The sequence below is a fragment of the Helianthus annuus genome, chromosome 10 (genome assembly GCF_002127325.2).
Source record: "Helianthus annuus cultivar XRQ/B chromosome 10, HanXRQr2.0-SUNRISE, whole genome shotgun sequence".
Taxonomy (NCBI): domain Eukaryota; kingdom Viridiplantae; phylum Streptophyta; class Magnoliopsida; order Asterales; family Asteraceae; genus Helianthus; species Helianthus annuus.
Window position 1 is genome coordinate 9,107,013 of NC_035442.2, and position 12,827 is coordinate 9,119,839.

The 12,827-nt window shown below is 44.6% G+C and overlaps 1 non-coding gene across 1 annotated transcript; it reads left to right on the top strand.

Moving 5' to 3' along the window:
• Positions 1-8,586: 8,586 nt before the first annotated feature.
• On the top strand, positions 8,587-8,693 carry LOC118483614. The gene has a single exon (XR_004870901.1). It is a non-coding gene; the product is annotated as a small nucleolar RNA R71 (small nucleolar RNA).
• Positions 8,694-12,827: the final 4,134 nt, after the last annotated feature.

The window sequence follows — 12,827 nt, forward strand, 5'->3', positions numbered from 1 at the left end:
GAACATAATACAACTATACATACAAACGCCTTAAAAAGGCGACTAAAGCGCAATCGAGCTTATCAACGAAATTTTAACATTTAAGCATTCAAAATTGCTCGATTTCTATCAACTTCACCCTATTTTAGGGTGTTTTATTTTCTGGGTTGTTTTTTTTATATATAAATAACTATACAATAAACCGAAACAAATGCTAGTTAAACGATTATTTTGTCCGAGTTTCAACACTAAAAAGGGTTTAAAACATACAAAGGCTAAATTTGGCTAAGTGGGCGATAATGTGGGTAAACAAAGGTAAACGGGAAGGCTCGACATGGTTAATCCTAAAGGGTAATATAAGGTGAACGGGAAGCACAACACAAAGAACAAGGTTTACAACAAAGGGGTAATCTAAGTGCCTCTATCACTTTTACACAAATTCACAAGTTCATGGTTTTAACAAGCATACTAGTGACAAGTTCTATATTACACATAACATCCGGCTCACTCCTATATCCGAAATGAACAAATATATAACAATAGGCTCAAATATGCTCACGTAACGGATGGAATGGGTAAAAGTATGAAAACTATCATGTAAGTCTTTCTTTGTTTGTCACGCTTTCCGGTTTCCTTTTTCAAAAATATTTTGCTTGTCGAGTTTTTATCAAGTCCGATGCTTTCTAAAACACAATCAACCGGTTTATTTACTAAAATATATACAAAATACAGGTATTTTTGAATGATTTTTCTGATGATTTTTTTTATATAAATATGAGGACAAACAAAGTTAACAAAGTTAACCCCCTCCCCACACTTGAACTTCGCATTTTCCCCAATGCGAAACCCGAAATATAGAGAAAAAGGATAATAGTACTCCCCTCAAGATGATATCTGATGAATCGAGGCTTCCAAAGCTGCGTCTGTCATATGCTCCGGTCAAAGACTTGATAGCCACAATCTGCAAATATGTCATATGGTATAGCATAACAGAACAGTAACAGAACAAACACAAATAAACCATAATGTACATAAATACTACTAGTTCAAACAAAGACACAACATAAAGTAAAGAGTTTTAAAATACAGTACAATCCGAGGGTGTTCGACATACTAAGCAAAAAGAACACCCGAAATAACAAGTACTAATAAAAACCATAAAAACCACCAACGAACATCACCACCAACTCCTACTCGTCATCGCCGTCATCGTCTCTCGTGAAGGATGGGCCCGCACCACCATAACCAAGTGGGTTCCACGGTGGGAACTGTGGAGGGTGCTGGAAGTAGTCGGGATATGCATGGTGCATTTCCCCGAGTAAGTACGAAAACCCGGCACTCACCCCCTGGTATAAGCTTTCCTGGCTCTGCCTCAGCTGATCCTGCGTGGTCCTGTGCTGATCCTGACTAGCCCGGATCTGGTCCTGGCTGGTCCTAATCTGATCGATGTACGTACCATGTTGTTCCTGCGTGACACGCATCTGCTGGAACTGCTGATAAAACTCAGGCCAGTCCTGGTGCTGGTAGAACTCATGGTGCTGCGGCTGGTGTGGCGGTGTCTGGTGTGGCGGTGTGTGTGGCTGGTGCTGCTCATGCATCTCTACATCTTCTTCCTCTTCCTCTGCTGGGAGCGGGGGTAACGGGTCCCAGACCTCGTTATTCAGCCCCCTCAACCTATCCCCCTGATCAGTCTCTACAATCAAACCCATTGCCTTCAGTGATCTGATGTCAATATGGACCCCCTCAGTGATCAGAGTGAGACCCTGAAGTACCTCATCAGTCATAAGGTGTTCGTTAAACGCAATTTCGGTCACATACTGACCGCCATGTATTTGACTGCTAGGAGTCCTCCCTGAGCACTTCACAAAGTATTCAGCCATTCGCACCGCTAAGTTGATGGGCACCTTCTCCACCAATGCATACAAAAAAGTCAAATCAGGTGTTGGACAGTTACCAAGACTGTCTATGCGCCCGCATATAGTGTGGCTAAACACATGGTGTATCACTCGCACCAGAGGGTCTTTAAGTCGTGAGGCCTTTGACATCCTTGGGTTGTATGGGTCCCCAACAGCATTTGCAGCCCAAAACTCATCCCTTGCTGCATCAGACGGGAAAGTGAACTGCTCTGTGAAGACATTGGGATCATCCATGTCTTCCCTAGTGTAAATCCCAAGTCTCCTTCCCAAACGACCAACCGACCACCTGTGCCATCTTCCACACAATCTGAAAGCTATCCGCTCCTTGTGGCGGAATTTGGGTCGTCGAGCAGCAACTGGCTTTTCGTAAGCATATGATGCAAAGAACTCTATGGTAAGCTCCAAGTAAATGGGTCGGTTGCAACCGACCAGATTTATAAGTGGACGACTCATCATGTTTTCCAAACGGTCATACTGATTTACTTCTTGCATTACTTCCCAATCCAGCCATCTAGGGACTCCGAATTGCCCCCTCCGGGCCCATAATTCATCTCTTTTTGGAATGCATAAAGCTTCACGCTCGTTGTTGGGGTCAAACTGTAGGAAGGGATGATTCATCTGTAATGAGGAACATTGTTAGAAAGATAGAAACAGGAGAAAATGGAATTGAAAACAACCGAGCAGCAAATTATGAAGCTTCTGTCCAACTGATCTGGGCACCCGGCACGGGCGTGCGGCGATATGCACGGTCGTGCATCACCGACCAAGTGCACCATCTGCCTAGCAAACTCGGAACCGCAGGGCGTGCGAACATCGGAACGACCGTGCAACTCCGAACCAACATCAGAAGCAGTGAACACCCGGAAAGGCACGACCGTTCCATACACGAACGACCGTGCAACGCCGATTCTGCAGTATTTCGAACCCCTGATCTAATAACAGCCTGATTTTTCGCAAATTTCAACAAGCATTGGGCTAACAGGGGTCGGAATCACAATCGGGTGTTCACGATACTTTGATTCAAGAAGGGTTAGGGTTTCGATTTGTTTATGAAGAGAACCCTAATAAATCCCTTGTTGAATCGGAGGAAATCTACCTAGAAAGCAAGAAAACAAGAAATCTAACACTAGAGACGTACCGTGCGAAGTTGGGTGCGAGATCGTGCGAAAAATTGTGCGATTTGGTGTAAAAACCGCTCTGTAACGGCTGCAGTTGCTAGGGTTCGCGAATGAGGGGTTTTGCAGCAGATGAAGGTATATATAATGTGTAAAATGACAAGAATGCCCTCAGCCTTCCGCACGGTCGTTCGCCGTTTGGCACGGTCGTGCGAATCCGACGACTCTCATTTTCCTCGGTGATGCACTGAGGGTGCGACCCACCGTGCCGGAACCTCGAAAACGCACGGTCGTGCGAATCCTGGCACGGGCGTGCATCAGCTGCAGATCAGAATTTTCTGCAGAAGCTATTTCCAGCAACTGTTTTGGCCGTTTTTCGCCATTTTTTCGACACACCAACTGTTCTAACAATATTGCAACATAGAACCTTCGCCCGGCACGAATAGAAACTGTACAAACTAACGGAAACTACCTAACTAACCTAAATTACGCTAAAACTATAAAAACATAAAAATGGACAATTTTGCCCCTATAGCGCCAAAGACGCTCCTGCTACATTTTTGTCGGCGAGTCAGTAGCGTAGACTCATGCTAAATTTTTGTCGACGAGTCGATAGCAAGATTCCAAGCTAAAACTAGAAAATAAATCCTAATTGACTAAACTACCCCTAAAGCGCAAAATACGCTCTTGCTGCATTTTTGATCCACGAGTCAGCAGCGTAGACTCTCTCCTCCCCACACTTATGATGTGTGCGGGGTTTGGAGCTCAATGACCTCCATCACCGACTCTGTCGGCCCGGCAACGTATAACTTAAATCGATGCCCATTTACTTTGAAAATAACGCCATCCGCGTTCTCTATTGCAACAGTCCCATACGTAAATATCTCTTTAACCGTGTATGGGCCTGTCCAACGTGAATGAAGCTTCCCGGGAAATAAGCGCAACCGCGAGTTGTAAAGAAGGACAAGATCGCCCGCTTGGAATTCTTTGTGGTCCTTCAAGCGTTTATCGTGCAATCTCTTCGTGCGCTCCTTGTACAACACGGAGTTCTCATAAGCGCGCTGTCGCAACTCTTCCAACTCGTGAATCTGGAGGAACCGGGCTTCACCTCCGGCTTTTAGGTCCAGATTTGCGATCTTTAGCGCCCACATCGCTTTATGTTCCAGCTCAACCGGTAAATGGCATGCCTTTCCGTAAACAAGCCTAAAGGGAGTAGTCCCAATAGGCGTCTTGTAAGCCGTACGGAAGGCCCACAACGCTTCATCAAGCTTATCTGACCAATCCTTGCGGTTTGCACCTACTGACCGCTCAAGGATTCTTTTCAGCCCCCGGTTCGTGACTTCCACCTGCCCGCTTGTCTGTGGATGATAGGGCGTGGATAGACGGTGATGCACACCGTAACGGGACAAGGCTCTCTCGAGCTGAGTATTGCAAAAATGCGTCCCTCTGTCACTGATAAGCGCTTTCGGAGCGCCGAACCGGGCAAATAAGCTTTTCAAAAATCTCACGACCACCCTGGCATCATTGGTGGGCAAGGCCTGTGCCTCCGCCCACTTCGATACATAGTCAACCGCGACCAGGATGTACTTATTACCTCGTGAGGGGGGAAATGGTCCCATGAAGTCTATCCCCCAGATATCAAAGACTTCACAAACCTGAATCCAGGTCTGAGGCATTTCATCACGTGCCGATATATTTGTCGCTCTCTGGCAAGCATCGCATGCTCTAACCCAACTCTGCGCATCACGAAATATAGTAGGCCAATAAAACCCGGAGTCCAACACTTTCTTGGCGGTAAACTTGGCTCCATGGTGGCCTCCGGTAGGTCCCTCGTGACAGTGGCGCAGAATATCGGTCGCCTCCTTCCCTGAAACACATCTCCTAATCACCTGATCAGCACCAACCCGAAACAAGTAAGGGTCATCCCAAATGTAGTGCTTGACATCCGAAAAGAATTTCCTCTTTTGCTGGTGAGTCAACCCTTTAATCAGAATCCCGCAAGCAAGGTAGTTCGCAAGGTCAGCGAACCATGGCGACTCATCGCATATCTCAACACTCATCAAAGACTCGTGTGGGAAGTTGTCATTTATGGAATCCCAACGCGCGTCCACGATGTCTCCATGCTCTAACCGAGATAGATGGTCAGCCGCTACATTCAACGCACCCTTTTTATCTTGAATCTCAATATCAAACTCCTGCAGCAACAAGATCCACCTGATCAGACGTGGCTTAGCGTCCTGCTTGCTGAAGAGATATCGGATGGCTGCGTGATCAGTATACACAACGGTTTTCGAAAGCACCAAGTACGATCTAAATTTGTCAAATGCGAAAACGACCGCTAAGAGCTCTTTTTCAGTCGTGGTATAATGCTCTTGAGCGTCGTGAAGAGTTTTGCTCGCATAATAGATCGGGTGAAAGTGCTTTTCTCTCTTTTGACCAAGAACGGCCCCTATGGCGTAATCACTCGCGTCGCACATAATCTCAAACGGCAAACTCCAGTCCGGCGCAACTAAAATAGGGGCCTCAATCAACTTTTGCTTGAGAAGGTCAAAGGCTCTCAAGCAATCATCTCCGAATATGAACGGAGCGTCTTTCTCCAACAGACGGGTCATGGGTCTGGCGATTTTTGAAAAATCTTTAATGAATCGCCGATAGAACCCGGCATGACCGAGAAAGCTCCGTATCGCTCTAACAGAGGTGGGAGGCGGAAGTCGTGAAATGATATCCACTTTGGCTGGATCGACCTCCATACCAGCATGCGAAATCTTGTGTCCCAGAACTATGCCCTCCTTCACCATGAAGTGGCATTTCTCCCAGTTCAGGACCAGATTCGTCTCCTCACACCTCTTCAACATCTTTCTCAAATTTTCCAAGCAGTGATCGAAGGAATCCCCAAATACCGAAAAATCATCCATGAAAACCTCCATGGAATCCTCGATCATGTCATGGAAAATTGCAACCATGCATCTCTGGAAGGTCGCTGGTGCATTACACAACCCAAAAGGCATCCGCCGGTAGGCGAATGTGCCGAAGGGGCATGTAAAGGTAGTCTTCTCCTGATCCTCAGGAGCGATAGGAATCTGAAAGTACCCAGAGAATCCGTCAAGGAAACAATAATACAACTTCCCCGACAGACGTTCCAACATCTGGTCGATGAATGGAAGCGGGAAGTGATCCTTGCGAGTAGCATCATTGAGCTTGCGGTAGTCAATGCAAACTCGCCACCCAGTGACGGTACGGGTAGGAATTAGTTCATTCCTATCATTCGAGACTACAGTCATACCACCTTTCTTAGGTACAACCTGCACCGGACTCACCCACACAGAGTCAGAAATAGGATAAATCATGTCGGCATCCAACAATTTAATCACCTCCTTCTTCACCACGTCCTGCATATTTGGATTTAAACGTCTCTGATGCTGTGCACATGGTTTGTACTCGTCTTCCATCAGAATCTTGTGAGTACAAAAAGAAGGATTGATGCCCTTGATATCCATGATTTTCCATGCAATGGCTCTTTTATGAAGTCTCAGAACCTCGAGAAGCCGATTTTTCTCATCCTTTTCCAATGATGCTGAAATTATGACCGTTAGGCGACGCTCCTCGTCCAGAATGCGTACTCGAGATGTGGCGGGAGTTCTTTCAACTCCAAAGGCGTCGGATCATCAACCGAAGGCTCTGCTTCCCCCTTTTTCACATGGTCAATTTCAAGAAATCTCTCCGGACTCTGGGAACCATCGTCACCAATCTGATAGACTGGCTGCTCGAAATCGTGGCCCTCCTGCGTAATACCAATCAGGTCCCCACACGGCAGACGTGTGTCCGAATCAATCTCGTCAATAGTACCTTGAAAATGAGAGCACACACATGCATCAACAATGTCGACGTAATAAAGCTTGTCATCGTGACATTGCGGATGCTGCATCGATCTTTTGATATCGAATGTCACGTGCTCATCATTCACTCGGAGCGTGATTTGGCCAGCTGCCACATCAACAATCGTCCTCGCTGTATTGAGGAAAGGACGTCCAAGTATCAAAGGTACCCTTGAATCTTCATCCATGTCAAGGATAACAAAGTCCACGGGGAAAACAAATTTATCGATTTTTACAAGCATGTTTTCCACAAATCCGCGCGGATACTTTATTGAGCGATCTGCCAACCGAATGCTCATCCTAGTGGGTGACGGCTCACCCAGATCCAGTTTAGTAAAAACCTTATACGGCATAAGGTTAATACTCGCTCCCAAGTCAGCCAATGCATGGCTAACAGACATGTTTCCAATCAAACACGGGAGTGTGAAACTACCAGGATCTCCCATTTTCGTGGGCAGACGGTTTTGCAGAACGGCGGAACAAGTCTCATTCATCACCACACATGATATATCCTCGAGCTTCTGTTTATTCGAGAGGATATCCTTAAGGAATTTCGCATACTTTGGCATCTGGGCCAAGGCTTCAACAAACGGTATATTGATGTGTAGTTGCTTAAACAACTCTAGGAACTTACCGTATTGTTCTTCATTCTTCTGCTTCTTCAGCCTGCCTGGATAAGGTACTGGAGGAGTGTAATCTTTGACCGGCTCCTGGACTTGTGCTGTACTTGCTGGGCGTAGCCTGGCTTGCACCTCGTCCGGTGTGTCAGTCGGGACCGCTTCAGTGATCGGTACTGAGTCCGATATGGCGGGTCCGGTAGTTTTTCCACTCCTGGTCATGAAAGCATTCACATCCCTGTGTCCACCCGGGTTTGGTTCTATATTACCCGGAAGACCGCCTGGGGGTCTTTTGGACATCATCTGTGCCAGCTGACCAACCTGATTCTCGATATTCTGAATCGAGGCCTTCTGACTCCTCATTTCTCCCTCGTTAGCCAGAAAACGATCTTCGCTTTGTTGGTATCGTTTTTCAGAGCTAGAGAGAAGCTGAGCCATCATATCCTCCAGCTTGGAACTAGACTGAGGGGCCTGCTGCTGGGAGCTACTCCCAGTGCCCTGATTCTGGTACGAATATGGACGCTGCTGGTAGGGTTGGTTGTACTGCTGGTACTGCTGACCCTGCTGAGGCGCTGGAGCATGCTGAGTGAACCCCAATGGGTTCTGATTTCCTGCGTTCACTCGCCACCCAAAATTTGGGTGATTTCTCCAACCGGGATTATAGGTGTTGCTGTACGGGTTGTTCTGCGGCCTTACTTGATTACTCACAAAATCTACCTCTTCGTGGCCCTCATATACGACTCCCTGAAAACATGCCCCAGGCTCGTGTGACACTCCGCACTGGTCACATCCCGAGCCAGCATGCGCAATCATCTGGGACTTGTCGAATCTCGATGTAAGAGCCGAGAGTTGTGCAGTAATGGCCGTGTAGTCGTCTACAGCATGAACTCCTGAGCGAGATGATGATGATCGACCTCTATCTCCTTCCCGACGCGAGCTGGATTTCAACGCAGCTTTTTCTATAATGTCATACGCTTCATTCGGCGTCTTAGTTCCAAGATCGCCTCCCGCGTTTACGTCTAATCGCTCTTGCGTATTATAGCTGAGCCCCTGATAGAACGTCAAAACCAGCTGTCGCTTGGAGAAGCCATGATGTGGCACATTAATCAACAAATCCTTGAATCTCTCCCAAGCTGCATACAACGACTCGCCCTCGTCCTGGCGAAAAGAAACAATCCGGTTCCGTAGTTTGTTCGTTTTCTCAGGCGGAAAATATTTCTGCATAAACTGCTCCGCCAACTGATTCCAGGTCCTGATGGACCCGGCAGGAAGTGACATAAGCCAAGCTCTAGCTTTGTCACGTAACGAAAACGGAAACAACCTCAACCGAATCGCATCCTCCGAAACACCTGTAATCCTAAATGTCGAACAGACAGCGAGAAAAGCAGCGATATGTCTCCCAGGATCCTCATGCTCACGTCCGTCAAACTGTACAGAATTTTGTACCATATTAATAATACTAGGTCTAATTTCAAAAGTAGGAGTATCTATAGTAGGCTGAAGGATACTCGGCTCCAGGCCTGCCCTTCCGGGCTGGTTTGTTTCATTCAGCGGTCGGTCGTCGTCCGCCATGACGACTCTCTCCTCGTCCCCTGAGCTTTCGTCTTCAGAGATAATCACCGGCTCGTCGATTGCATTTGCTATGCGTTGTGCAACGACAAGCGACCTTTCGCGCAGCCTCTTACTTCTTCTAAGATTATGCGCTGGTTCGTCAGTCGGCTCAGCAATAGCGGGCGCGGGAGTTGAGGACATCAACCTGCAAACGAAAAACTGACACAATGAATATTTTATTAATAAAATAATGCTGATTTTTTTTTTGAATAGAAGCAGAATATGTATAAATATGGGCTGTAAAATTTATAAAAATCCGAAAATGGGCCGAAATTTTTATAAAAATTAAAGCAACGAAAATAATCGAATCGGCTAGTACAAAAATGATTTTTAAGAGCCGAAAACTCAAAGAATAAATGAATAAATAAATCCGTATTTGAACAAATAAATAGAATAAAAATTTACAAGTGTACAAAAGAATCACGAAAATGAATAAATTGAATTAAAAGCAAGAAATATTAACAAATAAATCAACAAATAAATAATCACGAAAAATATACACAAATATTGACAAGTATATACACCGATAACACAATGACTCGGGTCGTTCCTAAAACTCGCCAATCCCCGGCAGCGGCGCCAAAAACTTGGTACGCGCGCGACTATACATATTTTTACGATGAAATTACACACGAATTGGTTTTAAATTTATAAAAGTGATTATTACTTTTACATCAAAACACACACGAAAGAGGCAAGTGTACCCCGTCATATATGTAGTAAAGTATCGGTAAGAACCAAGTATGGATCCACGGAAATGGGCGGAGAAATAATACTAGACCTTTGTCGCTAAACTATCGGTAAAAACATACGTTGTTTTGGTTTTAATTAATCTAAAGTAAGCATAAATAAATACTTATAAAACATAGTAGATTATATATAAATAGCCTTGCTTAATACACAACCAAAGCATGTCAACTAAGTCAGTTTTGGCACTAGAAGCATTCGGTCAGTTTTCCATTTTAAGACAATTAGTATCCCTTTCGGGAATCCTAACATGACAATCATTCGGAAAGTTAAAACGATAAACACACTTTAACCACCTAAAATTGTTCTTTAACGTGCAATTGATAAATGTCTACAAAAATCTCCTAAAAATAAGTTAGTCATCCGTTAGGAGTTTTCTAACCTCACTTAATCAAGGAAAGCAACACCGATAAACACAATGCAACCACCGAGACAAGCATAAACTAGATTAAATCACAACCGAGTTCATTTTACAAATCTTGCACATAAATTCACCAAGATAGCAATTTTGGCCGAAACTACTAACTAAGCTAACAAATCATGACAAGAATTCGTAACAACACCATCTAACCCGTTAGAGTCCTTCCGTGAGGGCAAGCTCTCTTGATTAATAATAATTGCATTTTATTAAACCACTAACCCGTTAGAGTATCATGGTGCCTACATTTTAACCAAGTTAAACTAGTTAACCAAATTAAAAGTTTACTAATACATGATTAAATAAGCTTCATTTTTCAACTATCTTACCTAACCAAGCACCAATCATCCAACACAATTACTTATAATCAAGAAATCAATATCAATAACAAGGTTGCAAACTAATCATCAAAGATAATCATAGAAAACACTTCAAAATGTCATTACAAACATAGATTGACATACTAATAGCTATAATCAAGCAAGGGATTGTTGTGTTTTTGCCCAAAGGCTACAATAATACATAAATATTAATCTAAATGCTTGAAACATTAACAAAAGTATGGAAAGATTAGAAAACCCAACCATAAACAAGCACAAGATTAAGAATCCGGATAGTAAATGAGCAAAACCGGGCAATGTGGCTTGAATCCGAGTGAAAGCAGCAGCCTTCGGAGCCTCAAAATCGCCTGCAGAGCTCCCAAAATGTCCAGAGTTACTACTAAAATGGTTCTGTTCTGTTTAAATGCTTTTTCGAAGTTGCACGGCCGTTCTCCCGATCGCACGACCGTGCACTTTAAGCATTATTGGTGGCGGGCCACCATACTGCATGACGTCACAGATCGTTGACTGGTCTTCGGTCACGCACGGGCGTTCCAGATTTGGCACGGACGTTCCTTACCGAGGTCTGAGTTGCACGCTTGGTTCCTTGGTCGTTCAGTTCCGATGTTATGTTTGATCTCGGAACCGCACGACCGTTCTTCACTGGAACGATCGTGCCGTTTCGGGTTTGGCTTTTATCTCGGAGTTGCACCCTCGTTCACCGCTGGTCTTCATGGGTCATCGGATATGCACGGTCGTGCATATGGCCGCATGACCGTGCCAAACGCCCAGGTCAGTTTTCTTCACAGAATCTTCGCAGCCTTGTCGTTTTGTCCGGAAAGTCCTCGTTTTCGCTATCATCTTGTCTGGTATGCTGTTTTAGGCCTGTAAACAAAAATGTAGATAATAAGTATCCGAATGACGGTTTTGCGGCCGAAAACGCATAAAATAGGGGTAAAACGGGGGACTAAAATATGTGTAAATTAGCGAATATCAACGGGAGAGATTAGAGATGGATAAACACAACTTCTTTGTATTAATCGGTAGTAAAACATTACAAATCGGCCCGATTAAAAGCTAACCGAACTAATACCAAAGGAGTATACATCCGGGGAGAGACCAAGTGGTGATCTCTCCCCCACACAATGAAGCTCACAGGGAACTCTCAAATGAGCTCCCCTGTCTCACAACTCTCTCTAGTGAAAATGAAAGACAAGGGTGGTATTTATACCCACACCCATTTCACTTGCAGAAACACACGGTCAAACACATAACCCTCTCGTTTAATCACTTCAAACGAGCGGGTCAATACACATTCGCTTGACCGTTTCACTAACTGTTACATATTCAACGTAAAATAAAATCTAATATATTCGACAAGCATCAGACACAAAATCTGCATCAACAAATTCCCCCTTGTCCGTTGCTGTCGAATGCTGAAAATGCAACTGCAATCGATCTTCAGTCAAGTATTTATCTTCTCTATGTTAACGAATTCCCCCTTGACCGATGATCCAGGTAAGTAGTATCTTGACGCTCCTTGTATAAAAGTTCCCCCTCAAAGTACGCGTATCCGTGTTGGGTGTTGTGCAATTTCCTCACAAGGCTCAATTGACCGATCTTCCGCTGATCTGCCAATACTCCAACCGGCATTAGATAAGGGTTCCATTCTTTAAGAACTGCATCAAGTCTTGATTTGTCATAAGAACTCTATTTCATACAAGCATACTACATTTATAGAGATTTCTGGTGAACTGTCTTCTGTAAAACCGTCTTTGTGGAATCGACCAAGTAATGCACTTTAATCCTCAGCATCAATACTCAGGAAAGTCAGCTAGACCGAGTGTATCCCTTGCAAGCTCAACTAAACGGCACGCTTAGTTGAACTACATCCAGATCTCATTGTCTCGCCTTTGTGAAGTTGACCATGTAATGCACTACGGATCTTCAGCATCAGTACTCAGGAAGTCAGCTTGACCAAGTACATTGTTTGCAAACTCAACGAATTGAGTTACCCCCAGATCCCTGTAAAATCCCAAAGAAACATAAAACCCAAAACCAAATCCTGCAGGTCTTCAGCCTTGAACTATCAACCTTCATAAAGAATCCCGTAGGTCTTCAGTAAACAGCGCTTTGAAACTACTGTCGACTTTAGATACCTGTATGTTTCCGTGCAAAACTCTTCACGCTGGCTGGAGAATTAATTAAAATCCTCAAATATGTGTCTGT